The sequence below is a fragment of the Patagioenas fasciata genome, chromosome 2 (genome assembly GCF_037038585.1).
Source record: "Patagioenas fasciata isolate bPatFas1 chromosome 2, bPatFas1.hap1, whole genome shotgun sequence".
Taxonomy (NCBI): Eukaryota; Metazoa; Chordata; class Aves; order Columbiformes; family Columbidae; genus Patagioenas; species Patagioenas fasciata.
The window spans coordinates 99,726,551-99,746,173 of record NC_092521.1 but is presented as its reverse complement, the minus strand read 5'-3'; the positions used below and the strand labels follow the sequence as shown (position 1 = coordinate 99,746,173).

At 40.1% G+C, this 19,623-nt stretch overlaps 1 long non-coding RNA gene across 14 annotated transcripts in view; it reads right to left on the bottom strand.

Annotated features, from left to right (window-relative positions):
• Nucleotides 1–19,623, bottom strand: part of LOC136098868 (uncharacterized) — a 301,064-nt gene that overhangs the window by 18,697 nt on the left and 262,744 nt on the right. For 12 of the 14 annotated variants that reach the window (XR_011737607.1, XR_011737609.1, XR_011737606.1 and 9 more), the window contains one exon: nucleotides 7,261–11,013. The exons of 1 other annotated variant lie outside the window; for it this stretch is intronic. This is a non-coding gene — a long non-coding RNA (uncharacterized lncRNA). Of the gene's footprint in view, nucleotides 1–3,482; nucleotides 4,659–5,634; nucleotides 11,014–19,623 lie in introns of those variants that run through there. One more of the 14 variants, XR_011737605.1, reaches the window with a different exon arrangement.

The window sequence follows — 19,623 nt, the reverse complement described above, 5'->3', positions numbered from 1 at the left end:
CTCAACCCAGACCCCAGAATAAAAAGAAGAACCATTTATTTCATTAATGTGCAAAGTTCATGGTTTTAAAGCTACAACTACACCCTTTTCATCTCATAAGAGAGATTTCAAAGCAGGGCTGTGGGACCAAATGAAAGAGAAGAATCTCTGATGTCCATCCAGCTCACAGAGAAAAGAATCCACATTTTCTACCCTTTGACAAAATATTAAGGAGTGAAAAAAAGCCATTTCATCCTTTTAAAAACACTGTGTATGTGCATGCTTGAATATCATCTACATTCTAATGACTATCAGGAAGGTGTGGGTACCATCTATTATAGAATCTAGAAATAATCAAAGACCTTATGCTGAGTTCTTATTGCTCAATGTCAAGCAGAAACAATGTTTAAAGGCATTTGCACACAATAGGCATGATAACTCAGGATGTAAAGTGCTTGGGCCTCTGCAGAACTGAATGTATTGGATGAATGGAGGGGAGTGGGTTCTGGTTATAGACCCATGGAGTATGATCATTCCGAAAAAGCAAGCAGAGGGCATGTGAGAGCAAAGAGGAAGGTGACATTGGAAAGGTGGAGCTTCTTTTGAACACCAGTTGTAGCTAATGCCCATTTGGGTTATTTCTGGAAAACATATCACTTTATGATGATCTTTGCCTACATTCAGGGAAGTTAAATTGCGTACTTGCTCTGTGATAAAACACGTTGCATCAGAACTACCCCAGAAACACACTTCTCTTCTGTCACCAGTTTCTCATTCATCTGGAAATTACTTGCCAGCTTCTGAATTCTGACCATGCAACTTTGGCATAGAAAGCAATAGAAGTGTAAAACAAAAAGATATACTTTCCACCAAAAGAATAACTTCTACATACAAAACCATAACTTTTACAAATAATAATAGAATTAATTTGGAAAAATCATAGCTTTTCACTTTGGGAAGTAACCAAGAAACTGCTTTTGTGAGATTTCTATGTTCCACAGGGACATTTATTTCTGAATTTGTATTTATGACTATACTCAGTTCTTTTCATTCAACCTGGGTAACTGTAACCACCAAAATAATTTTTAAAAAATCACATTATGGAATGAATTTTCTTCAATAATACATCAGTTCCTCATGAATTAATGTCTCTTAAAGTTTCAGATCTGCCTGTATGTCAAACTATGCTGGCATAATGTCTTAAAATAAAAACATTTTTCGGGAAAACCATATGTTCAGTGTTCTGACTGCTAATATCCACTTTTCAGTCTACAATAGCAAGTTTGGGGTACAAAAAATGTTTTGGTAATACAAAACATTAAAATAAAGACCCATGAAGACATGCTGAGTTTTTACTGCATACATCATAACATACATGGGAGCATTAAACTGATTCATCAACGGTGAAACAAAACTCATAAAACTATGCTTATTAAAAATATTTTTTTCCTGAGAAAACAATGCTCTTTTTTTTTTTTTTTCTATTTTGTTCTTCTCCTGCAATTTGCAGTATTGCAAGTAAAGAATTGCAGCAAGCCCAGAGTTTTAACTGAATGTACTGGTCTCTATCATTAAGCAGCACTGCAGTACAGCCAAAACTTCACTGCCTTGCATTTCTTCAAACTTCCTCTGCAGCAGAAATGACCAACCCATCTAGAAATCTTCAACTATAGAACACTACTGTTCCAAAATTCTGTCTGCCTTCTGATTCTTTTTCCATGCTTCAAACTCGTATTAAAGTTAACACTGATATGAGGCAGCCAGGAATTCCTAACGCTATCAGGAAGCCAAAGTTTATGGGAGAGAGATGGTTTAAATAATGGGTATTACCTCTCCTTGCAGTCACCATCGAACTGAAAACAGCATTAGCTGGGCTGAGCAAAAAAGGCAAGCACTTGAAACTTTGGTGGATCCCTTTGGAGACCTGTGCAAGCAGGCACCATGTCCTGGTCAGCCCAGCTCTCCCAACAGCCCCACCAGTGCCAGGCTTTCACTCAGGCTCATAGCTCTGATTTCAGATGATCTACTGTTTGAAAACACTCAACCAAGTTGACCTGCACAGTAGTAGTTCCCTGTCCTGCTTCTTAGGAACATATCATAACGTGAATGCCTGGTTTGTGAAATCAAACATCATATGTTCACTTGGGCTCATCAGCCTGTCATTCACTTGAGCTTCTTCTAAGAGAAATGAGATTATTCTCATAAAACAAGGCAAAACATTTCGGGGGGCAGTGCTTAATCTTCGTGTCTCATGTTCAGCTAAACTCATATCAAATGTGAACTGACACTACAAATACAAGCACCAGAGGAGACTACTTTTCACATTTGCAAGTATCTCTTCACAGCCACAAAAATGTTGGGAATGGTGAGTAAAATGCCAAGAAATCAAAGTCCAATGCGAAGACAAGTGTGCTACTCCATGGCTGTTAACAGAAAACACTTGGTGGAAACAAGATCAACTGGCTGTGACAGAGCAAATAGGGCACTGATCTGCACTGAAATTTCTGCTCTTTTATAAAAGGGATCTATCCATACAACTCACAAAGGGACAATATCTTGCCAATCATTAGAAGAGAGAGAAAAAAAAAAATAAAAGAATCTGTGGTCTCATCTATAAATTGTGAACAACTGTAGGTTTGAGTTTCAAAGGAGTAATATTATACAAAGAGCTGCTGGAGATAACTAGCAATTTTAACTCAGCTAAAATGGCATGTATGTGTACCTGTGCATACACACAGGAATTGCAGGTGAGAGCTATCATACATTGCCAACATTACTGGTCATGAACAGGTAATTTAAACTAAGATTCATCAGCAATTTGTTTCAACAAAACCCAAACCATGTATGCAGTGCAATCTATCACCTCCTTCATTTTGTATATTTTATGAATGATAAAAATATTGCACAAAATCTATCACCAATGTCCTCTGCTAATTGCCATTAGTTCCAACACCTCCAACCTTCAAATATCAAAAGAATGTTGACCTCAGAAAAGCCTAATTACTGTGTCTGTGTATAAGAAAGAAAAACAAAGCAAATCCAGACACAAATGTGGTATATCTACCTCTAAATGAATAGCTTCATTGAATATTGACATGAGTACAGTTTATGCAAGTGTCAAAAAATGCACCATTAACTTCGATGATGCTAAGAACATAAGTTGCTAGAGAGCTAGAAAGATTATTGTGTCCGGCCTCCCCCTACATTGATATAAACCCTAGTTTTGTAGGTCAAGACACAAGCCATCTCATTACCTGAGTTTCTGAAGCCAGTTAGAGACCAGGTTCTCCTCAGCATATTCATTTTTTCACTTCTTGTTCCATCTAACCAAAACTAAAGGCATTTTATGATGAAAGCAGAAGCATATGGAAAAACAACTATGGAGACTAACATCAACTCAACCTTATCTGCTTGGCAGTGAAGTTATATTTCTCCACATTTTCTGAGACTCAAGAGCAAATCTATAGTATATTGCTCAAAAAAAAAAAAAAAAAAAAAAAAGCTTTCAAAGCATTTTCAGAGGAACAGAGGGGAAAAAAAAAAAAAAAAGTAGAAATAGAAACACCACACTTTGGAGCAAAAGCAGAAAAAAAAGGCATGTTCAGGGAAAATACCAGAGATGAAAGCCTGGCTCCACTGAATTCCGGGATAAAACAGCCATTGGTTTCAACAGGGTCACGATCTCTGTCAAGATCTGAGTCTGGATTCACTTTTGAAGTAGGTGTGGCCTAAGGTCGGGACAGAAGAATTAACAATAATATAAAATATCTCTCTCTCTTAAACAGCCCATCATGCATTTCACTTTTCACTGCTATTGACTACAAAAGGGGCGTGAGTAGTTATGAAACCCATCTAAGTAGTATTGCCCCACTTTCCTTTTTGTTATCCTTGTATTACACAGTATTTTGATTTTCTTTGGTGTTGGTTGTGAATATAACAGAATTAACACAGTGGTTATGCTACACACCAGAATTGCATGAATTTTATGACAAACCCGCATCATACATCTAGAAGCACAGGTTTTGGCGCTACCCTGAGACAACTGTGATTACATACGATATGCTTCAGTGCTGTATTTGCGTAAGTTATGCTTGTGTTTTGTATACACATTCACACACACTACATGTATACAGCATTTCTGAGTGTATAGGCACACACATCCATGGATGCAGGAAAAGCATGAATGTGGGAGCCACAATAACACTGCTCCTGGCTGACAGTAGTATGTTACAGAATTTGTTTACATGTTACTGGATCACAGAAAAAAATGTTGTAAGGATTATTTTAATTTGTAAAACATTTGTATTCCCTACTACATTGCAATAAAAGGAATGTGCCAACTGCCAGTCTCTTCAGAAATATAATACAATTCCTCATAGTTTTGGTTGGAAATCAGAAACAAAACACATTTTCTGCAGAAGAACTGATCTTTATAGCCCTGGCAAGAGGCGAAGGCTGGGAGTCAACTCACTCCCTGTGGCTGTAATCCCTTCATGGGAATCTAGATGTGTCGCTCTGTATCCCGTATCCTCTGATTATTTTCACAAAAACAGAAGGTTGCAATGACATCACAAAATGTGCAACAAATCTGTGACTGGCCAAGACTCCAAGGTCAGGAATACACCAAGCAGCACAGCTATCTCGCAGCTGCAAATGGAGGCAGGATTCTGTGTCTTTTACTGGAAAGAAAACAAAAAAAAATGTTGCCTGCATATGCTACCAGTAAATCAGCACTTGCTTAGCCACCCTGGACCATGAAACTCAGCATAATAGATCTTTCATAGCTCACGAGAGGGGTCATGGTACAAGAATGTTAAACAATACAAAATCTTTTGTAGGTAAGCAACTTCCAGGTGGAAGGTATGAGTTGTTGCAAAAACAGTAACCTCAGAGGAGAAAATCAGAAAATGATTAACATGTTTTTTGAAAGAAATGTGCACAATTGACAATATTTTCAACACAGACATATATTTCGAACTCCTCCAGCATCCTGTTTCTTACGCTTCATACATATCCACAGGGCTCAGATTTTGGTTTGGTTTCATTACCTCCATATTTCTGCTACTTATAATTACCCAAAGCATTATGATCAGATTATTCACACATCTATTTATTCAGAATAATTCCCATTAAAGAGACTTTCAGAAAAGTAACCTAATGTTGAGTAAAATTTCTGGGGCATTGCATTTTTTATATTTAATATATCACTTGATATATTTAATAACTCTTGATGGTTTGTTAAACTGTCTGATTTGATGTTTGTTTTATGTGTTTACTGCATTGAAATCCCAAACAAACATCAAAGTTACAATTCTTTTCCACAGAGTATACATTTTATATATTTTGTTGCATTTCTTTGACTCTCTCTTAGCAGGAATATGCCAAAACAAGACAACATGCAAATAATTTTTCTAGAAAAGAGGTTTCTTCTGAAATTAATATGATATTGCATGCTAATTTTGGTTAGCTAATATCCAACATGAATTGGATGAAACTACAACTGGCTACGACCAATGAGGGTAAGAACCTCAGCAGAGAATTACACACAAGGGCTGGCTGCTGCCTGGCATGCTGAAAGCAAATCTGGCTTCCCCTCCCACAAGGAACTGGCTCCACTGCCAGTACTGCCCTTCTGTTGGCACAGAGGCTGCCCACCTGGTGGTATGAGCCACCGAGAAGACACTGGGATGTGCCAAACCTGGCCGTGCTCCAGCCCTTTTCTCTGATCACTTGAGCTGGTTCATCACGAGGAAAGTAACTGCGGAGCAGCTCAGCAAACACCATGACACAGAGGTAAGTTTGGAAGACCGATGTGAAAACCACAGCCTGGGTGAGAAGCCACAGCCATTGACAGCGTCCTGCAGGAAAGCAGATCAAGAGATCAGGCTTCAATCAAGAGAATAACTGCTGAAGGAAGTGAGATCAAAACTGCTGTTTCACTTTCTGGAGTCACTTCTAGGAACACTGAAGGAGAATGCAATTACTGGGCATCAAAGAGTGCCCCTCCTCACTTTCACTTCTCTAAAAAACTGTCACTCCATGGGAATGTCAGGAAGGAGCAGAGAAGGAAGCGGTGAGTGTTTCAGTGATGAATCAAGGCCAGGAAAGAGACACAGGAAATTCAGATCTGTAGGAAGTCAATGCTTTGTCATGGCCACCAAGTGCATTCAAATGTGTGCCTCCTTTTCCAGTTGCTTCCTCTTCACACCTACCCCAGCAACTCCAGGGGCCAAGGCAGGGAGCTCACTGTCCAGGGGGCTGCTGGCCATCCAGACAGACGTGCTGTCTTGAAACCATTTTAGACACAAGCTCACTACTTTTCAGCACTGAATCACATTTTTCATTTTGCAATTCTGAAGGATTTGGGGTCCCTCTCCCCCACCCCCAGCTGCCCCTTACTTTGAAAATTACCACTTCTTCGAGTGTGATGATACGTTGCTATGAAAAATTAATTTAAAATTATAAGCACAAAATTGTAACTTTTTTGCATTTTAAAGGATCACACAGGGGGAATTGTGGTTTAAACAAAGATCTTCTATAATTAGTCATAATAACAAAGGAAATATTCATAATTACATCAAAGGATTCTTCCCTGAGTATTGTTTTTATTTGCTTCCTAAGGGAGCACAGAGTTCTCTGAAAAGATAGCATTATTTTAGGCGATGTAGATAATAGAAAAAGGTCCATCTAGAGAATTCAACTTCAAACCAAACCTTGAAAAATACTCCAAAATCCAGAAGAGGTTCTCCAGCTGATCTGATTACAGGCCAGGTTATCAGTTCTCTGCTGGGTAGAAAGTGCTGACATGTCTGTAGTATGTAAATACCTTTTCAGTTGAACATGACACACAACATTGCAGCATACCCTGGGCCTCTATCTCTGCATACAGGAGATGTAGTCCGGGGATTAATTTCAACCACCAACATAAACATAGGACTAATTTTGTGTAGTACAGATAGCTAAAAATAGCCAAGATTAATGCTATGCAATAAAATCTGGTATATGTTTCCCCTTTCCAGACGAGGGAATCTGACATAGCTTCAAATAGAAAGAGACAGCGGTCTGACCAGAACACAAATATATTCATTTCATTCCTTTCCAAAGAGGCAGCACTTGAATACATTAAAGATGCATGCCCACTGTCATATCATTTCAACAGCTTAAATAGTAAATGATGATCAAAAATTCACAACACTTCTGCCCTACCCTGTAAAAAAAAAAAAAAATAGGTCAAAAATAAATGGAAACCAACTGTCTTCTGCTCCTTTTCATATATTTGAGAGAGAGAGGGAAAAAAAAAAAAGAGGGAGATAAATCTGCATAATACTGGACCGAATCTCTTTAATTCCAGTCAGCTTTTATCGTTCAATCACTGAGCCTGTATGTGGAAAAATTCATGCTAATTCCCCCTAGCAACAGCCGCAGCCTATCAGGGGGAACCCTGCACCAGGCAGCTGCCAGCCAGCAAGAATAACTCTAAGTAGGTCAGGCTTGCATTTCTAAAAATGCCACGGTCTAGTAACCCCACTGTCCCGTCTGTCTGCCCTGCCCCATAATAACCTCGATTGCTCGGTGACACAATGACACACTACCCTGTTAGAGCGCAATCAAATCACGCTGCATTATTCTGCTGCGAGCATCGCTGCTGGATGAAGGACCCGTCGAGGGGCAGCATTAATCAGGCAGCCATTCATGTCCACTAGCACTTCACTCTGGAGATAGGGCCCGCATTAATGACCAGCTGTTTGAAATAACACAAACAAAATAATGTCTTCCACCCTGTTGGCTGCGGAGAATACACTATTCTAATCAGGCAGGTTATGCTCATTGACTAAACCTAAGATGTAAATTAAATACCCCCATACAATGCCAGCTTTTGTAACCTTCTATTAATTAAAGTAAGTGTATTTAAATTATACTACACACAATTCAAAGAGCTATTGGTTTAATATACAGAGTCATCTCCAGCAAATTTGTGTTCACAGTCCAAAAACAAAACAAAAAGAAAAAAACCAACCCACCCCACTGCTTGCATAATGCAATCTACCTATCCTGATAAATTAAAGAGTGACATAAACAGAGCTGAACTGCAACCGACTTCTGCTGGGAGCAGGGAACCACGCCAGGCTTCCAGCGACTGGGCAGCATGAACGGCGACAGACAGGCACACACTGGATGTTGTGGAGCGGTATTGATAAAAGCCCTGTAAACATCTCCCAGCCACAGCGTGGAGAAAGGCCAGTCGGAGTAGATTAAGCACACCCTGAAATCTCGCTGTTTAAATGCTGCCGAGTTGCCTGTACAGACCTAAAAATAATCTCAGAGGTCAGAAAGCTCCTGGGGGGTCTGGGCATGTGCCTTTAAGAGCACAGAGCCCCCCTCCTCTGTGTACCCTGCTTCCCCCTGCAGCCCTGGGGACTTGGTGTGGCTGCAAGATGCTGCATGAAGCCCTTCACCTCCCCCCCGCACTGTTAACCAGAGAAACCTTAATATAAACCACACCAGACCTCTGCCAGTCTTCTCTGGGGTGGTATTTCAGTATCAAATCTGTAATGCCAGAACAGAATTTCGGCATGCTTGCTTTGTGTTTAATTACACCCTTCCTTTCAAACACCTCCGTGCGGCTGGCTGGTCTCTCTCTTCGGAGCACGCCTCTGTGTCGCACAGCTGCCTGTACACGATGGAGCTGGGAAAGACATTTTCTAGGATAGACGGTTCATCTGCATTATTTTTTTTTTGAAGGATTCACACTTTCACTCAGTGAATGCGTGCCCTCTGACAAACTGATAATTCAGTCTTCACCACTGGAGAATTCAGCAAGCCTTGTATGTGTAATCCATCCACATCTGATTTAGGAACACAGCAGATTCGTTAATCCATTTTGCTCTTTCTTGTTTGAAGCAGGCTTGATAACCAGGTTATGACTGTCTTCCTTTGCTCTGTGGCACACATCACACAGCTATTCTTGGAGAGATACAGTCACTGACGTAACCATGGACTCCTAATTACAAGCTGCTGACATTTTGCTCGACTCTGCAGCTTTGAACCTGTGAGTTAAGAGTCTCTCTCTTTCTCCTCTTTGCTTGCTTTAAACTGACCGAGTTAGAAGGACATGGCAGTTTCAGAAAGGTAAGGGAGCGGCGTAAAGTCCTTTGCAAAGCCTGCTGTATTGCCAAGGTTATTTTTCTTTAAGCAAGCAGAAAACTACATTTTGGGAGTAATAAGACTCCTTTGCCCCCAGCTCAAGAATGTTATCCAACAGCTGGCTAAATATAATCCAACACACAGGGCTGCCTTTGTAGGCTGGGTAACAAATAGGGGAAGGGCCAGACAGGCGTCTTGCAGGGTAGCTCACCATGACTATTGGGAAATTCCCTCGTACACATTTTAGGATGACATTATGGTCTACAGATTTGTATAAAAGGAAAAAAAAAAAAAAAAAAGGAGGAGAAAAAAAAAAAATCTCTTTCTCTGTAGGCAGCTGCTAGAAGCCGTGCCAAGCCCCGCTAGCTGAGTGCAGCACTTGTTTCCCCTGTTTTCTGCATTGTTCAGACATGGCCAAGCCGAGCTGCCTACTGAACTACATATGCCTGTACTGTGACAAGCCTACCTGCTCTAAAAACACGGTCTCTCCCATGCATGTGCGGCACTAAAAAATACACCCAGGTACATTTCAGATAAATCTATTCCCAAATGTGAACATTGGATTTTTTCAATAGATGACAAATCCTTTTTAATTAGAGGCTGGTTTTGAAATTGTAATAAAAAAGAGAAAAAAAGATGTAAAATAATACTGAATATAAATGTTCAGTTGAGCATATAGCTCTCTGATGACTGTGGTAGCCAGCTGGTCTAGAAGTCATCTGGGATGCATTTATTTTTATTAGATTGATCACATTTCTATTTACAGTATAGAATTTTTCACCATACTGAATACAGCTGTGTTTATAAAGATTTTAAGATGGAGAAAATGAACCCTCCCCCAGTTTCTCTCAGCACAGCACAGAAGATTCAGTGCTTCAAGGTGTCAAGCGGAAAGGATCTGCTTTCACATTTCTAAAAAGAATTCTGCCTACATCTGTTTTCACAAAGTGCCGCCTCAGGAAATGCGTGTAGAGCTATAGCTGAATATACAAGCTGCAATCAAGTCTGACCTAGCAAAGTGACAAAATCCCTCTGTAAATTGGTCAGAAATGTCTGTCTTTCATGTCTATACATGCTCACACACACTGAAAAGCACATGCATACATACATATATGTACACACAGAGTGCGTTGCTGCTGTTTTCCCTGGGGATATCACTGCAGCCACCTAGCTCATCATTTCCCTCCCTGACAGCACCAGGAGTATTCAAGCTGCAATTTACAGTCCCTCCATCCATACATTGCTTTGTTAATCATGCCATTCTCTCTGCAACGAGAATACACAGAATCAGTCAAACGGCACGTAGCATTTCTTCTTCCTTTGCATTTGCATTTGCTCACTCGCTCCTTCTCCCATGGTTTTGCCTTAATAGGCAGACACACGCGATACCTTATTTATCCATCTGCAGCACAACGCTGAGGTGAGACCCGACTGCAGCACTGTGGCTTCCCCATGTTAATCCTCTGGAGCAGCAGAGGCTGGATTCTTGCTGCTGATGCCCCTGTCGAGCACTGGATTACTTCACATAATATTTCTTTAAGCTTTCACCCACCCCATCCTAAATTAACACCTCCTTTCTCCTCCCTCTTCCTCCCTCAAAGAAAACCCCAAAATCAACACACATCACAACCCTTCGGTTCCAGAACCAACAGAAAAAATGCGGCTCCATTGCTCTTCTTCCTTAGTAAATGTGCAGACGAGTGAGTTTTGAGTCAGCCAAGCCAGGCTGAAGCGCAGGCAGTGAGACTGCAGCAGCCCCAGCAGCAGCAGAAACAGCAGCAGCAGCCGCCCAGGTAAATGGGGAGAAATGCAGGCTGTGTCGAGAGCGGTGCAGTGTCGTAGATGTAAGGCAAGACAGTCTCGCTTCTTCCAAACAATGCAGCTTTATCCCTGCAGGAATGGAGAAAAGGGAAGACCCAGGATTAAAAATAAAAGGCAAAACAGTTAAGAAGATATAATAACTATAATAAATGATTGTAACTTTATTTTTCTGGGCTTTTGGGATTTTCTGGAGAGAATGTCTCTTTCTCCCCTCCTTCCCAAAGTCTCCTGTGTTGCTGGATGCTACTGTCCAAGAGTGCAGAGTCACAAAGGCTCACGCTCCGAAGCGCAGTGAGACCAGCATCACATGAGAAACCACATGACGCACCCAAATCGGATGCTGATGCGGTCCACTATGTCACTCAGGGAGGGGGAAATCTCGACCCAAACATGCCCCTCTCTAGTGATTAGAAAGAATTTCCCTTTAAAAAAAAAAAAAAAAAAAAAAAAGAAAAAAAAGGCCAGAAAACACATATCTCCCCATCTATCCATCTTCAATACCAATGCTTCAGGAGGCAGGAGAATGCTGTTCCACAGACACTAGCTGGATGGCAGCAATATTACTTCCAGGCTACGTTATTCAAAGCTGATTCCACTTAAGTGAATTCCTGAAAAGCATACTCCATGTCTTCGTAACATGAACAGGCTCAGAAAACCAGCTCCATTATCGTTCCCTGCAATCCGTATCCAAACCTGTGTTCTGAATGATTTATTTGAGACTGTTTGCCAAGACCACTCCTTTTCCCACTCAGCTCCACACTCCTGAGTGACTACAGCAAAAAAACAGAAAGGCATTCACCATTTTTGTAACTGGTAATTTTAGTAAATTCACTGTCCCTCAAAATAATCAGGAAAAAATGAGCAGAAGGCTTTTTTCTTCACCTATGGACATGTCAGGTCTCTCTCTGGTTTGCAGACGGCGGCAATGTTTTCCTGACGTTGCTGGCTCAAAAGCTTTCAATCCAAGTCAAGAAACAAACACTCTTGCCTGCCAATTCCTGCAGAGGTGTTGTGCCATACTGTATAATGCAGAAACATCTGGACATCCCTGGCAGTTCCTGAACAAGAGCACGCCACTCCGCAATGCTGTTCACTGTCAGGGCACCAAGCAGTTAATATCCTTGGCTGTTTTACCATCTTGCCTATAGGAGCATGGAACCGGGGGACTGGCTTGCTTGAGAAACAAAAGCAAAAAGAAGCTGACCTTGATGATCGATGGAGTTGCTGCTGCATAAAGTTATCATCCAAAAACCAGCATTTTGTAGCTTGTTTTACTCCTAACATTTGTTCCAAGTGACAGCGCAGGTGGCATAGAGTCCTACATTCCCTTTGTTTGCAAAAGCCAAGCACCACCTCGCAACGCTGCGCTCCCTGGCTCTTTACACTGAAACCGTGCACAGTGTCGGGGAAATGTAAGAAGATAGCTGCCGTGAATCTGCACAGCTGTTTTGCACAGGATGCCGTTGCAACTTCTGAAGTTATATGATGGAGATCAAGCACAGAATTCCCCAGAAGAGAGATGCCTCGCACTCACACGGGGAAGCACAACTGGAGCAAAACCTGAGTGCTCTTTCGTGCTGATTTCAACCTTCCCAACTGTTCACACAATAGCAGATCATGAAAATTTGCACAAGGCAGTTGTAGCTTGTTCTTATTGGTTGCTACCAGAAAGGGGTTTTGCAATGGGCTGCGCCTAGGAGTTGCCTAAATTCTACGTAAAATCCAGTAGTAGCATTCACCCTCAACACGCAGCTAGTATTCAGGAAAGCCACAGGACTGCATGTACAAAAATCACAAGATTGCTGTGATCATCCGAGGGCATTTTCACCTGAGGGGCTTCACAATTTTGGCAGTGGCAAGTCTTTACTGAAAACTGATACTGGTACACCCAAACTTAGGCTGTAGCTAATGGATATAATACTGTTTTTTCAGAAGCGGTGTCAGCTAATATGGACAATAAAGGCTTTGGATGACTTTTTCTCAGTCCAAAAGATAAATATGACTGGGACAGGGACTCAACACAGCAAGTAAGTATCATCAGGACTTCAGATTACAAGATAAGAGGAGCTATCCTGGTGACCACTCTCATTCTTTAGCTACAGCAATTATAGTAACATGTCTCAGAATGGCTTCTTGTCCGTTCTTATTAGTTTCTAAGACAGAGCTGTAGCAGTTCTTGACTCTGTGAGCTGGTGATCTTTCCCACCTGATATCAGTATTTCGTTTATCTGTTCTGACTTAGAAACACAGATATGTCGGTTGGAAGGGTCTTCTAGAGGTCACCTAGTGAACCCCGCCTGGATATCATCAACATTACATCAGGTCAGCTGTGACCTTGTCCTGAAAACCCTGAGAGATGGAAATTCCATAACCTGTCTGGGTAACCTCTTCCAGTGCTACACCTCCCTCCCTGGGAAAATAAATGTGCAGGAAATAAATGTTCTTTCTCTATCTCTTACGCATACAGCCTTCACTGCAATGCTACTGGGAAATACTGAATTGCATACATTTTCCTAGATCTAACACTGAAACCAAAGAGAATTGAAGGAGTCAAGGAATGAAGAGACTTTTCGTACTAATTTAACCAAGTTCAGCCCAAATCAGCAGCACCTCCAAATTGCCATCATCTGGTGATCATTTTGATATCTAGATGCTTCCAGTTCAACTATTAACCAAACCACTAAAAGCTCAGAGGACACTCTGATTCCAGTGTTCTGCCATGTGTTACCTATGAGAAACAGGACTAAAAACAAAGACCAGATGTGTGTGGAACCTGAATTACTCTCAGAAGTCACAATTAGTGCTGAACCAACATGGTACCTGGAGAATGATGGTTTATTCAGGAAACACAATACAGGACACATTTTTCAAACAGATCTATAAGAGGGGGCCCTATAGTATTTACAAATATAGCCAAAAGCTTGCGAAAAACCCCCTATGCAGGTATACGATATATATCCCTAAGCTTGACCCAGAGATACACAGTTACAGTAGATGCAAATGAAGGGGGAGGGAGGGGAAGAGACAAGAATGATGAAGAGAAAGACCAGCATCATTTCTTCTAACATTTAGATGCAGAAAAACTCCTTGTGAGAGGCAGCCCAACACACATATAGGTTAAAAATTTGTCTTACACTGAGATCACTTCAGATATCCTCCCCATTAAATTGTTTGATCACAGTATGTGTAACTAACTCTTACTTCCCTCTCCAAATCTCTAACATAGGTACTTTGCTCTGTTTAGATACTGTTCACTCTCAAAGTAACTCATTGGCAGACACTAAAATTACCTGTCCAAAATGACTTTCTCAGTTGAACTCCACGGCGCATTTTCGTCCCCTCCATACAGTGAACAGAGAAGTAGGAAGTGGCCTATAGAGAACAGCTGAGAGTATGAGCAGGAATTTCTGGTTGACATCACTACTGCCTGAGTTCACATGAAAGGTTTTAGATTGGAAGATGTGGAAAGAAGTGGGCTTATTTTGAATGCTGCCTTGACATGTCATCAATAGAAGTTTTCCCAAGACCAATCTGGTGCCAACATTTCAAGATCTGTTCTCAAACATTTGATCGTAAATCCCTCTCTGTATTAGTGTAACTTGGTGCTACCTTAGGGATACACTAGCTGCCTTGGATTTGATGTAACTGTCCGTAGGTCTTTGAAGCAAAAAGTTCAGCAGCAGAGTAGACTAGATCAACATGAAGAGTGATAGCAATATACAGAGATCCCAAAATAAGCGTAATTCATGACTGCTTAAAGTTTGCTGAATTTTGTGGACTGATTTTCAGATGCTTTTCAACCAGATTCAGTTTACTTCTTCCTGTGGCTAATTATCTGCTTGGTACACTATTCCACTGTGACATGGATCCCTGTGAGTCTAAGATTCACTGAATGTGACTGAAAGTTAAACTTTGGATCCCAGCTCCAGGAGAGTTGCGGTTACAGAGAACAAGACCTAAATTCATTTCAACATGAGATATGCATTAGGATTCAAAAGAGGAAAGCTACCCAAATGCGTTCAAGGTACCAGCTTCCCCTTTTGGGAAAAATCCTTTTTGGGACTTAGCTTCCTGAAGCAAGACTTACCTTCAAAGGAAACTGAACTTCATGTTGCTTAAGCATAATGGCATGGGCACTGCAGAGACTGGACAGAAGTAACAGGACTTAAAAAAACAAGTATCTGGCCAATGGTTTAACATAAATTTAACTTTTTTCTTATTGCAGGCAAAACCTGTCGCCCCTGCGTAGCACTAGACAGTGCCACCCAGGAAGCAGGAACTGAAAACCAGGAGAAGCTTGGAGAAATTCTGTAGCTTTAATTGAAGCACAACGACACTAATACACTTATGCATATCTGTAAAATGCAGAGTTGCTAATTTTGACAGAAACATGCAACCGTTAAATGCCGCAAGGGATGATCCATTTGAATGCTTGGTGACTCTCAGTAAGCATCAGGCTTTGGAGTTTGTTTTTCAATGACCTTTCCCTTCATAATCTGCAGATAGAGAATTCATTCTCATTATGCTTGAGGTTTCAACCCAAAAGCCAGGCAAAACTTGAGGTTTCAATGAACTTGAAACCTCAAAGTGAACCTCAAGCGGGCAAACCTTATGGACTCAAACCAAAACAAACATATGTCAGTGAACAAAAACCATAGAGCTGCACATGGGTATAAGTACTGAGCCATGCTGGCTCCTGTCCAAGGCATGAAGTGCCCCATGCTTCACAGAAAATACCAGTAGATGTTTAGTGACCACAGCGTATGTCTAGACACACACTGCCATAGTTTAGAGGTACGCATGTCAACTTTATCTGAGGGTTCAAGTCCCAGAAGCAATTTCTCTACAGCATACAGAGATCTTCAGTAGAGGAAAATAGCTTGTAAGGAATTTTGTGAGAGCACAACTAAACTCCTTTGGTACTTGATGAAATTCTTCAAAGCCATTTCCTGGTATTGTGATGCTGTATGGCACCTGGAATGAAGATCTAACTACTGTCCTATACAATAAATATGCTTTGCTTGTCCATGTAGTTAAAAATAGTAATGATCCCACCTTTTGGTAGTTTTCTGTAGAATAGATCAGAATCTGTCTAGTCTATCTTAGTGAATACATGTAAAAAAAAACCAAATGGGTAATGCTGCTTCTGCATTTTCAGCACAGAGGCCTTCATTGCAAGAAACTGGCAAAAGACAGTTCTGCACTTTTTTCTCTTGCAGTCGTCTGGAAGCAGATCAATTTATTTAAATTTACTGATTATTTGATATTACTCCTTGAAAAATTTCCCACATTAATTCTACATTCTATGGATGTTTTATGGATAGTTTATTGCAATTAGTCTCCCGAAGTTTCAGCTATTCCAGATGATAGCACTGACCATATACTTGTTTGTATTTGCCAGCTCTTTAGTCATAATATTTGAGATTCTGTTTCCAGTGTGAGTACAAATGCTATGTTTAAAATTTGAGTGATGTTTTCTCAATATTCACACGTGTTTGATCATTGTATGTTAGAAAATGCCTGTGCACTTTAAAGGACTGAATCTGCACATCTTAAGCCCTGTTGGTTCCCCGTAAACTATGTGAGAAAGAAGACTTCAGCAGCAGTCCTGGAGAAGAGGATAATGTGGGAATTCAACAGAGCAGAACAAGAAACACTGATATAAATGCAACCAAACGATAATCAACACTGAAAAAATACGTAATTTTCTCTGCATTTGTGGAAGTTTCCTAAGGTTAACATTTCCATTATTATTCTGATTTACTAATAACTCTTTCCTCCAGTTAAGTTAGCCTTGGGGCCAAACTCTTCTCATGGTTCAAAAGCAACTGACATGATGTATACACCAGGGTAAAAGGGTTCAGACCATAAGTTAATGTAGAGTACTGTAATTATTGTAATGATGTAAAAAGAAAATAAAATTTGCGCAGAGGATGTGGAAGTGTGCGTTAAAACACACATCACTTGAACACACAAATTGCAGGAAAATAGGAATACTTCATTAGTCTGCTCTTCATTTAACTTCCGTTCTTCTTATTGTTCCCTTCTAATTTCCTGAAAGTGTAAAATAGCAAGCTTTTGACATAATTATGGGATATTTAATTACCACAAAACACATTACCTAATTTACATCACCAAAACCATGACCACTGAACCAGGCCACAAATCTTCCATTGATTTGCTTTCATTTTACATCATGACTTTGATTTTTTACTCTATAACTCAAATATTGCTTTGTTTAGTAAACCTGTACTTCAAGAAGATAATCTAGTAAGAACACACAAATGCCTCATGCAAATACCCTAATATCCATAAAAATTCTTACAGCCATTAGCACTGGGTTGATGAACAGAGAACATTAGGAAAGGTGGTATAATTCAAACGCCAGAAAACAAGGGAGTAGTGCAATTTATTGGTTCTTCATACAAACCAATCCACAAATCCTAATGTGTTTTACCAGCCTGTGAGAAAGCTGTGTGATGAAGAGGTTACGTGGAGATCAGAGCTGCATATGCAATAGCTAGAAGTCCATGAAGGGTCCTGAACTGCTCAGTCAATTAATATCATACCTATATAAAAATTAAATAACCAATGGCATGTTTTATTTAAGACTACAAATTTTATGTTGTGTAGGGAAAACCAAACAGAAATGCATTACAACCATCTCCTTAGTGAACCTGCTGACAAAGCATTTAATATTTGGTCTTGGGCAAAGGACTGGTTTCCTTTTGTTGGTTGCCCAGTTTTAGATGGGTATTTTACATGAAACACATTACAAGTTCAAAGTGGAAGAACTATGTTTTTTCACCTGTGAGTGGTTTCAATGTAGAGTTCAGCATTACTGTCAGGAAGTCAGTTTTTCCATGCTTGTTACTGTAAACAAAGATTGTATGGCATGTCTCCAAAAGTGATAGGAGGTCAAGGACCAAACTGCAAGAGCGACAGACTGCTTCCAGAAACCAAAGGCACTGCACTAGAAGTGGGAATAGCCACACATTTCAACCCCGTTTGACGTTCTCATCACTCAGCTGTTTGGGCAGCACAACAAACACATCCAAATACACCCTTGCATACTTCTTTTTTAATACATATATCTATATAAATAATATATACTTTTAAATATATGAATACTTATACAAACTTATATCTATATATGTGTATATAGATATGAGGCGTACATATCTGATTGAAACAGTGAGTGAACAGGGAAGGAGAAGAGCCAGTGGCATCACTCATTTTTAACACTGCCTCCCACTCACTTTTTAACTGCTGCTTTATCTCCATCAAACCTCAATCCCACCTCTGCTTGTTTTTAAACTTACAGTCAAAAAACATCAGACATTTCTAAGAAGAGTCCTCCCCAAACAATAACGTTTCTCTTAATATTTTGATTGTAAAGCATTAGCACTTCCAAGAGCTGTAGCCAGAATTTGTAATTTTTTAAGCACATATCTTGTTCATCATACTGTTACTTTTTGCTGCTCCTCAGATATGAATCCAAATTTGCCAATGTTGTAACTTTGGTTGGTTGGTTTGGTGTTTTGTTTGCTTGTTTGTTGTTTGGTTTGGTTTGATTTTGTTTGTTTATTTGTTTTTCTTTTGTTTTACATCTAAACTTCTTTTGGAAAGCTGACTATTATTTTAGTGAACAGAATTCACCTTCTTCTGCTCTTGTCTGAGGCTTGCAACATTATATTAATATCTCCTTCTCTGAAGACATTCAAAACCCAACACAGCATTGCAACGGCAATTCCTTTTTTTAGATAACCAATTTAAAATGAGTACTTCAGTTACAGGTATTCTGGGTATAAACTGCAATGACTAACTGCCAAACATATACATATATATATGCAGGTAACATGGATGTTCACCTGTGCTGCTTCAGTGTCTTTTAATTGACCAGAGACACCTTTTCAGTCCCACAGAGCTCTACCTTCCAGTCCCAGCTTCCCATGCTAACAAATTGAAAGTAAATGTTATCCTCATCAAACAAGTACTAACACCACATAAGCCCCTCTCCAGCTGATAGAAAGGAGCGACTTGTGTCCACAGAAACATTCCCTATTGCCCACTTAATATCACATGCCAATAATCAACTTAACTGCAAAAACACGACAACCAGTCTTTTCATGCAGTATTCCTCCAAACGAAGCAAGATTCCTGATTAAAGAGCAATTTTATTTCTCTGGATTATGGTTGTATATTGAAAGGAAATCCAGCCTCAAAACAGAAAAGTGCCATCTGCATCATCCTTACTAAATGCAGTACAGCAATACATTACCTTAAGGTCAGTGGGGCTGGTAAGTTCAGCCCAGATAATAGAAAAACATAAATAACAGGGGCTCTGGGAAGCACAGTAGTGTGACTTGGATAAACACAGCTGAATATGTTTCCTATTGGCCCACATACTGAACATTTTAGCAAGGAGTTAATTAGACACTGTTCTTTAAAATGGACAACATCGTGCAAAAATACTCGTGGCAGAAATTAGAGGATTTCATTTCCCACTCTGCACAAGACTGTATAACTCTCACCAAAACATTTCTAGTATCCATTTCAAGGGAAACAAAGTTGCAAATTCTAATGAAAATTTTTAAAAGATACACAAAATACAATACTAAGCCATCTTAACGTCTCCTTGGAAAAAAGTAAACCAAGAAATAATCTAATGAATTTTTA